The following is a 9428-nucleotide window of genomic DNA, read 5'->3' as shown; positions in this document are numbered from 1 at the left end:
TATACATAAGTATATGTAATATATCTGCAGATATACAAGTATATGTAATATATAACAATATAGGTAAAATACAATAATATCCATAGATAACTTTTTCTCCCTTTGCTTTCCATGACATTGCTTTCTTCTGATTTTCTCAACTCACAGATTGTACATTTTTGGTTTCTTTTGCGAAACCAGTATCTGAAAAAAGAAGCTATACGTGAATGGATTGGAATGAATCCCAAAGGGGAGGATGGCAACAGAGGAAGGATAATGATATTAATAACTAGCATTTAAGGTGTGGAAGATGCTTTATAAGTGTTTTCTTGTTTTAGTCTCACAAGAATCCTTCTTTATTTTACAAATTTTAAGGAACTTACCTAAAGTCACAAACTAATAAATATTAGAGACTGAATTTGAACTCACATTTTCCTGACACCAAGCCCAGCACTTTATTCACTATGCTCTACCTGACTCACTGTGCCACTGCAATATTCCTTGTCCTCCTGACAATGAGTATGTGAAGATGAGTATGTGTTGGGAAAGTGTAAGAGGATAAAAGCTGCCTTCTGTGTTTGAATTTCCCTCTGCTCTTTCCTGTGTGTTTTTAAATGCTTCCTCACTATCATTCAAAGATAAACTTCCCAAATACAGGATGAGGGAGGGACAGGAATTCTTAACTTAAAAAAAAAAACATATTTTGATAACTGTATTTTGATATAATTGGTTTCCTTTGTAATGTTATATATTTTATTATACGCATTTAAAACACATTCTGAAATAATGTCTATAGGCCTCACAGACTATCAAAGTAGCCTATGAATCAAAAAGGTTAAGAATCCATGCTTTAATTGGCAATGATCTTTCTCCTTTGAAATGAAAAAGTATAGAATCATAAAATCTTAGATAACCTTGAGATCATCTAGTACAAACTCCTTATTTAACAATTAAGACAATTATTCAGGTAGTACACATAAGAAGTAGGGTTAGAACCCAGGTCCTCTAGTTCTTAATATAGTAAAGTTATTGTGCTTAATGAGTAGACAAATTTATGAACAAGCATTTATTACTGATTTGCTATGTGCAAAACTTTGTCTTAAGTGCTGGGGATAGATTATTCAGCCAAGAGTCTCTGCTCTTAGAATATTCGAATTCTAATGAAAGAGATAGAAAAGACATAGAGGATGTTTCAGATGCAGTTTTGATGGAAAGGTTCCATGATCCTTAGGATAGAAGATGGCAATTCATTTTCTTTAATGTTATTTCCCCTGATAAAACCATACTGTTTTCTGCTGTTGAGCCATTTGATAATAACAAAGACTTTGGTGGTGAAAACTTTCTGTTCTTGGTTTTCAGTAGCTGTGGTTGCTAAGAAGATTAGAGACCTTAGTAACTACAGATACAGGTTCTAGGTCATATCTCCTTAGGAGTTGCTTTCTAGGATGATGGCTTCTGAGGCTTGACTGGTAGCACTATCCAGCCTAGGGATCATTGGCAATCACAAAATGCTAGTACTTATCTGCCTGTCAATGATAGTGGGTTAGTGATTGTTGGTGGTGATGGCTTATGGCACCTATGTTGGTGTCTTATCTCCCCCCTTTCCCATTATACTGAAAGCTTCTTGATGGCAAGGCTAGGTATGAGTTAAACTTTGTATGTTTCTCAGAGCCTGATAAAGTATTCCACACACAATAGTTTCTTAAATAAATATATTTTTATATTTTGTTAGCATAGCTTTCAAAATTCAAGGTTCAAGCTTGGGCATTGAAATAGGATTGCTTCCAAAACAAAATTATAACATGTTTAATAAAAAAAATATTACTTCTTTGAAAACAGTCTGTTCAAGACAATTTTCAGATGACGAAATTGAAACTACTTTCACTCATATGAAAGAGTGTTCCAAATCACTATTGATCAGAGAAATGCAAATTAAGACAACTCTGAGATACCACTACACACCTGTCAGATTGGCTAAGATGACAGGAAAGAATAATGATGAATGTTGGAGGAGATGCGGGAAAACTGGGACACTAATGCATTGTTGGTGGAGTTGTGAACGAATCCAACCATTCTGGAGAGCAATTTGGAACTATGCCCAAAAAGTTATCAAACTGTGCATACCCTTTGATCCAAAGGTACCCTTTGATACCTTTTGATCTGGGCTTATACCCCAAAGAGATACTAAAGAAGGGAAAGGGACCTGTATGTGCCAAAATGTTTGTAGCAGCCCTGTTTATAGTGACTAGAAACTTGAAATTGAATGGATGCCCATCAATTGGAGAATGGCTGGATAAATTTTGGGATATGAACGTTATGGAATATTATTGTTCTGTAAGGAATGACCAGAAGGATGAATACAGAGAGGCTTGGAGAGACTTACATGAACTGATGCTAAATGAAATGATCAGAACCAGGAGATCATTATATACTTCAGCAACGATACTGTATGAGGATGTATTCTGATGGAAGTGAATTTTTTTGACAAAGAGACCTAACTCAGTTTCAACTGATAAATGATGGACAGAAGCAGCTACACCCAAAGAAAGAACACTGGGAAATGAATGTAACCTGTTTGCATTTTTGTTTTTCTTCCCAGGTTATTTCTACCTTCTGAATCCAATTCTCCCTGTGCAACAAGAGAACTGTTCGGTTCTGCAAACATATATTGTATCTAGGATATACTGCAACATATTTAATATATATAGGACTGCTTGCCATCTAGGGGAGGGGGTGGAGGGAGGGAGGGGAAAAAATCGGAACAGAAGTGAGTGCAAGGGATAATGTTGTAAAAAAAATTACCCTGGCATGGGTTCTGTCAATAAAAAAGTTATTATAAAATTAAAAAAAAAGAAAACTGTCTGTTCATATCCTTCGATTTACATAACTTTATTATATATTTAAAACGAATAGCAAGTTGTATATTATAGATTTGCAATTTCAAGTACAATTAAAAAAATTATGTCATTATGGAAATCTTTTTTAAAATTTTATACAATATAAATAAAATAGTAGAAAATTTAAAAAGAAATTATTCAAATGAGTGACATTGTATTTTAAATTTTATTCAGATAGCTTTCTTCTGTGAGTAGCAGAGGAAATCCTTCTCCAAGTTCATGAATTTCAATGGTTGACTCTGAAGGGGCAAAGGATGAGGGTGAAAGGAAGATAGGCAAAGTACAAAAGGATGCAAATGACCCCAACTAAAACTCTCCAGCAGAGGCAGGAAATAAGATGACAGATATAATATAAAAGGTGAAAGTTGTCAAATATTGATCAGAATGAGAGCACAAGTTTTAGAACTGGAAGAGACTTAGAGCCATCTAGTTAAATCCTTTCAATTTTACAGATGAGGAAACTGACACTCACATTCAGATAAGGAAAGTAAGTGGCCCACGGACTCACAGGTAGCAAGTGGTTGAATCAGAATTTAAATCCAATGCATCTAATTCAAAATCCAGCATCTTTTTTATTTCCTTAAATCATCAGTGATAGACTGTTAGACTTCTGTAAAACATAGAATTTTAATAGGCAAGAGCCTGGAAATAAAATTCTGAAAAGATTTCAAGACTGAGAATAGTATTTTCTATGCGTGTAATGTTTGGTTCATTCATTAGAATTTATACTTAAGACTACTATGGGAATTTCATTTTCATCAGGGAATAATTCTATGGATCCTCAAATAACAAGCTCCTTTTAACTATGAATGTTTAAATGTAACATAGAATGGTAATGATGGGCCTCCTTACCCAACATCACACAGCTGATGTCTTTTGGATTTAAACCTAGGGCTTTATTAATTATGGCCCCTTGCCTTTAGATATGGTCTTTAATAATTACAAAAATGTTTATTCCAGAAAAGGACCAGATCTTTTCAAGAATTGTGTTACTGCTTTCATTGGCTAGGTCTGGTTTTACCAGTGAATAGGGCAATATGTTGAGAGACATCAATTCCTTTAGGTGTCTAGGGGTATCATTTTAAAGACTTGAAATCAGCAAATTATTAAATAAACTAAGGAATGCCCAGAGAGGGTTAAATTTATGTGTTAAGTGTTATAATTTATTTATTTATCAGAAGAATGAATTTTAAATATTAAAATCAATTTACTTAAAACATTTCATTTTTACAATAAAATTCTCATTAGTGATTTATAATAGTTCCTTATAAATGAATGATTCAAGGATAAGGAAATCACTAATTTAAGATATTGTCTTAAATTGTCTCACTTGTATTGTAGATGTTTGCTTCTACTTGGAACTTGCAATATTGAAGCTCAAGATTGTCCTAACAACAATGCCAATGTTAATTGCCTTTATTTTCTCCAACCTTTATAGACTCAAGCTTAATGATTTATTCTCCCTTGACCAAAAAAGGTTTCTTCTGTTTCCCAGCCTTCCTTCAGTCTTGACAAAGGCCTCTCATAGTCTAGGGAACTCCTCCCACTTGAAAAAGGAAGAGTTATATAGCTGCTGTTATCTGTCCCCATAGGATGCTAAGACTTGCTAGCTTCATGCAAATAAACTTTAAGAGAAAGGTTCAAAAGAAAGGAATGACTTGCATTTTTACCTAGCAGTATTTCCAATTGATAAAAGAGAACAAATTAGGGATAGGGAGCAAAGGAAGTATTTGAAGAGGAATATTTAAAAATGGAGAATGGATTTTAGAGACCTTGGCTTTATTTGACTTTGTCTCTTCTCATCCTTCCCCCAGGGTTTTGAGTGATCACTAATTGGAGAACCTTCACTCTCATGTTCTTATCGGTATCAACAGAATTCTCAGGCTCTCTAACATCATGGGTGATTCAAAGGATGACTGTGTGGAATGGGACAGAGACTTTAAGAATACAGTTAAAGAGACTTCAAGAAGCAGTTCAGATAGATCGGTAAAATATTTCATTTTGGGGAGATGATTATAGCTGACTTCTTTTTCTATCTCATACCACTGTCAAACTCCCCAGTGAGGTAAAGCTCAGCTACAAAAGAAAAGACGTCCTTAGTACCTCTGGGTTCTCAATCTGGTTTCAGTATTCCCCACCTCATAGCGACTGGGACGCTGAAAAGTTCTCCTTGGATAGTTGATCTCGGATCGGACCTCCCAAGAATGGAAGTCATATTACCCAGTAGCTATAAAAAACCAATGCAAGTAAACTAGCACTAAATGTGGTCGACTTCATAGCTTTAATTTGTTTGGTGTGCAAAAGGGATCAGACATAGGGAGTGTGGACCTTGGAGACCAATTCCCATTTATAGCACAAGTTTATTTGACTCAATGAAAGGAATTATGATGTCTCCTGACCCACAAGTGTGTAGCCAGCAAGTAGGACTGATAATATACTCTCCTGACCCTCTCATATATGTTTCTGTTCCTCCATGTGCTGCTTCATATGTCTCCTGGCCTTTATCTATACCAGAAATGCTTAATATACACACATAATCTCATTCCAGATATACTTAATATCAATGTTGAAACATTGCCTCCAAGCAAGTGAATTTAATTTCGTTTTTTTAAGCTGGCCATATAATATTAAGAATGATCTCCCCTATTCTTCTTTTTTTACTTCCTCCTTTAGTTATAGAATTAGAAAATCATGTAACTGAAGTACAATGTGAGCTAAATTTATAAAAGACACCATCGAGGAATACCTACAAGAGGGATGAGATGGGCTATATAGTTAGCATGAAATTATAGATGGAGGGCAAGTGTTAACCTAAAGTGCTAGAGATATTAAAAAAACAAGAGAAAGTCCTCCAACCATCAAAGAAGAATCTTCTAAGCAGTATTTAAGGAAAGACATGATTCTTCAAGATTGGAAGGCATGAATGGTTTGCATTTGGCACTGAATGTATTTCAAGATCCTTCCAAATAGTGGATTTCTGGGTTGATTGAAGAAAAGTCCAACTTGTTTAGTTCTGGATTGTCAATGAGTTGTTTGCATGGTGCAGTGACAAGAACTTTTTTCTTAGAGATTAAAAATCTCTGTTGCTAGGTGGAATCAAACATCAACTAGTTTTGTGGAATTATTAAACCTGTTTACCTACATTATAGGATTGCAGAGAGGAAATATATTGTAAATCTTAAAGCACAAAACCTATTATTTATGCTAATATTAAGAATGATATTTTAGCTATCTTTTTTTGGAAAATAACTGAAGAGGTTTCTCCCCTTTTTTTCTCCTTTTCTGTTCCTCGAGAAACGCATCTTAGCAGTCTTCTGTCCAAATTCCTCTACAGATCATTAACTACAAGAGGAAAGGGAGAACTGTGCTTATATTTTTCCATTCTGTTTAGTTTGGTAATGAGTGAGTTGTTTGACAAATAATGGGAAAACCTTTGATAATTACATAGATATTTGCTGGTAAAAGTCAGATTGGAAGTGTGGGAGAGAATTATCAAAACAACACAAGCTATAGCTCAACTTAGTATGTGGGATAGGACTTAAAAAAATCTGGTAAAATATTTATTTGCAACACTTTCTCTTTACAGATACTGTTGGAGTTGTTTTGTCTCCTTTCCATTTTTTAAAAGACCTTTTAATTTCTTTCTTGTGTCTAGTTGGCACTTCTCTTGGAACTGGTAATTCTTTCTGATGATTGGTGTTGATGATTCCTTTTCAAGTAATCCTCCAATTTCTTCAAGCCAGGCAATGAAATGATCTTAGCCTTGAATAAAACCTCTGGATCAGAAGGGTCCAAAAACTTTTAAAATAAAGAAACTAAGCCTGGTCTTAGGTTATTAGAAGGAAATGAGGATTTTTTTTTTTTGGAGGGGAGGAGACTGAAGGAACCAAAGAAAGCAAGAAAAGATAAAAAAAAATGAAAAGGAGATGAGTGGGGGGGGGGGGGGAGGAAATAGTGGGGGGAAAATAGCTGGAGCATCGCTGAATAATGGACGGTTCATTTAAAGGAGCAGGGCCATCGGTGACCCACATTCAAACTGTCTGCCTTGGTAGGATCCTTGAAAAAATACAGTTGAAATCCACAGAAGTTAAAACTGGCACTTTGCCCATTTTCTTTAATGCTACTAAGAGAGCCTTTTCGTTACTCTCTATTTCTAATGATCATGGACTGGCCAGAAAATTTCTTAATTTTCTTTCCATCTCAACGTTGAGAAATTATCCCTGAATATGTTTTGAAACTAGAAAGCTTTTAAAAATTTCTTTCCATCTAGAAAAATAACAGATAACACTAATATAGTGCTTCAGGTGCTTCATGTGAGGTCAGTCGTTCTCTTTACAACCTTGTAAAATATGTCGTGACATCATTATCCTCATTTCATAAACGAAGGTACTTAGTCTCTTAAAAATTAATGATTTGCCCAGGACTGTATAGTAGGTAATGATGGAGGCCGGATGCAAATTCAGGTTTGATTTATTCTTATCCTATTTATTATAAAACTCAGTCTCTTCTGAAAGCTTTGTGGATTTTGAGAGGAAGCCCAAGACTGAAATAAAATAAAAATTCTGGCCTTAGCCTCAGACAAGCTGGGCTCGAGTTCTAATTTACACCATTCATTGGTGACACCCAGAAGAGGGATGCTTAAAAAGAGCATTGTCTTTTAATGTAGTTCGGAAAACTATCTAAGGTGATTTGAGAGTATCTGATACGTAAATGACTTGATCAAAGATAGAGGAAATTTCGTGATGTCTGCATCAACTCCTATTTGGGATAAAGCCGCTTTCTCCTGGAGATTTCAAAAACTTTTTTTTTTCAGTGACTGACCAAAAAAACAAAAACAAAAACAAAACCCAAATCTCAAATCTTTCAATTCCCCTCCTTCAGAGGAGTGGCCTTAGGTCTGAACGCTGGGAGCATCTCTACTACGTCTCTCTTCCCCGAATTTGTTTTTACAGAGAGGATGCGTGGGTGTGGGGGTCACTGTGGTCTAGTGATTAGTATTATCAGTAGAATACTTTTACGTTACTGATATAGTAAAAAGGGAGGGGGCTTTTTTTTCTTGTCTCTTGTAAAAGTCGACTAAGTTTGCAGCTCTGGGCTTACCTTCTGTGTGACGCTTCTAGTTGACTGACAATGTCTTGTCCAGTCATAGACAGGTTGTTATGTGATTTGTAAGATCATTTTCTAGGTTGACGTTCAAGTGAGATCAGAGAATTAAGACACCAGAAGGACAAACAAATCGCGCACTAATTTATCACCCACTTGCTAGGCAGAAGTGTTTCATAGTTGCAGCTGATGCACCTGCGAGAATAGGCAGCTGAAGCAGGTGAAATGTGCGCTGGAGGAGAAGGAGGAAAAGAGTAAGATCTTCTTGGGGGAAAAACAAAACAAAACAAATCTTTTAAGCCGGTAAGAAAAAAAAGGAGCAAAACGCATCTGGGGGTGAGGAACGTCCTAAAATAATCTCTCCTGCTTCTTTCCCATTTCTCTCCCTCCCCCCCCCCCAGATTAAATTGCAATTTGTTGGAGCTGTAACCAACCTTAGAAGCAATATGTACTGGTGCAGAATTCTTCCTACATAGTACACATTCTCTGTTCGTTTCACATTGGCCAAGTTGGGGACCCCTGAACTCAGACCGACAGAAATATCACAGAGCTTCTCTTCTGTTTCTGCAAGGAGTTGAGGGTAGGGAGGATGGAGAGGAATGGGGTTGGGTTAAATCTCTCAACTCAGGTACCCGCCCCCGTTTTATCCCCTCCTCCCATCGAAAAGAGCAAGTGAAGCGGAAATTTAAAGCCCCTCTGCTAGCAATAACAGCATAAATAACCAAAGACATCTTGTAAACAGTGCGGTCATAACCCTGAAAAATTAAACAGCCCCGGTGGGATCTGGTGCATCAGCCGCCTCTGGTCTCCAATAGGGCAGCAGAGGGAGCCCAGACCCATGCTCCTTGGACTCCTTTCTCTGTTTATCTCACTTTAATCTCCCACAGACTAGCTGATCAATAGACTAGAAGATATTTAACTAAAAGATGTTTAAATTAAAACCCAAGTTAGCGGGAAGTTCTTGGGGAAAGTGGGGAACTCTCTTTACAACCCTCAACCACAACGTGTCCATACAAGTTCAATAATTATAGAAATACTGGCAGCTGAAAGGGTGGTGGAGTAGAGAGGCACTCTTAATGGAAAGAAATCAAAACTTTTTGAATTTTCAAGTTCTTAGTTCCTTTCTATTCTTTTCCTGAAATACAAATAGAGGCTGATAAATTTCTTGTGCACTCTTGAAAACTGATACAAGCTGAAATTCACAGGCATGCCAAATTGATCGATAACATTGCAAAACCTTAAAAAAGTTATCTCTTCTCTCCCTGCTCCATCCCAGTTGTGCTCCCGGGTTCCCTAATGCATTTTATCTGGAGCATCATTATCCATCTGACTCCACTCAAATTAGATTAATTCTCTCTATTTACTGTCACTGCAGAAGTTTTCCTTTTGGGTATTTTGCTCTCTTAAAAAAACAGATCAGATAGACAGTAGTTATTATTATTATTATTA

Source organism: Antechinus flavipes, chromosome 4 (assembly GCF_016432865.1).
Source record: "Antechinus flavipes isolate AdamAnt ecotype Samford, QLD, Australia chromosome 4, AdamAnt_v2, whole genome shotgun sequence".
In the NCBI taxonomy this organism is placed as follows: Eukaryota; Metazoa; Chordata; class Mammalia; order Dasyuromorphia; family Dasyuridae; genus Antechinus; species Antechinus flavipes.
Note: the sequence above shows the minus strand (reverse complement) of the source record.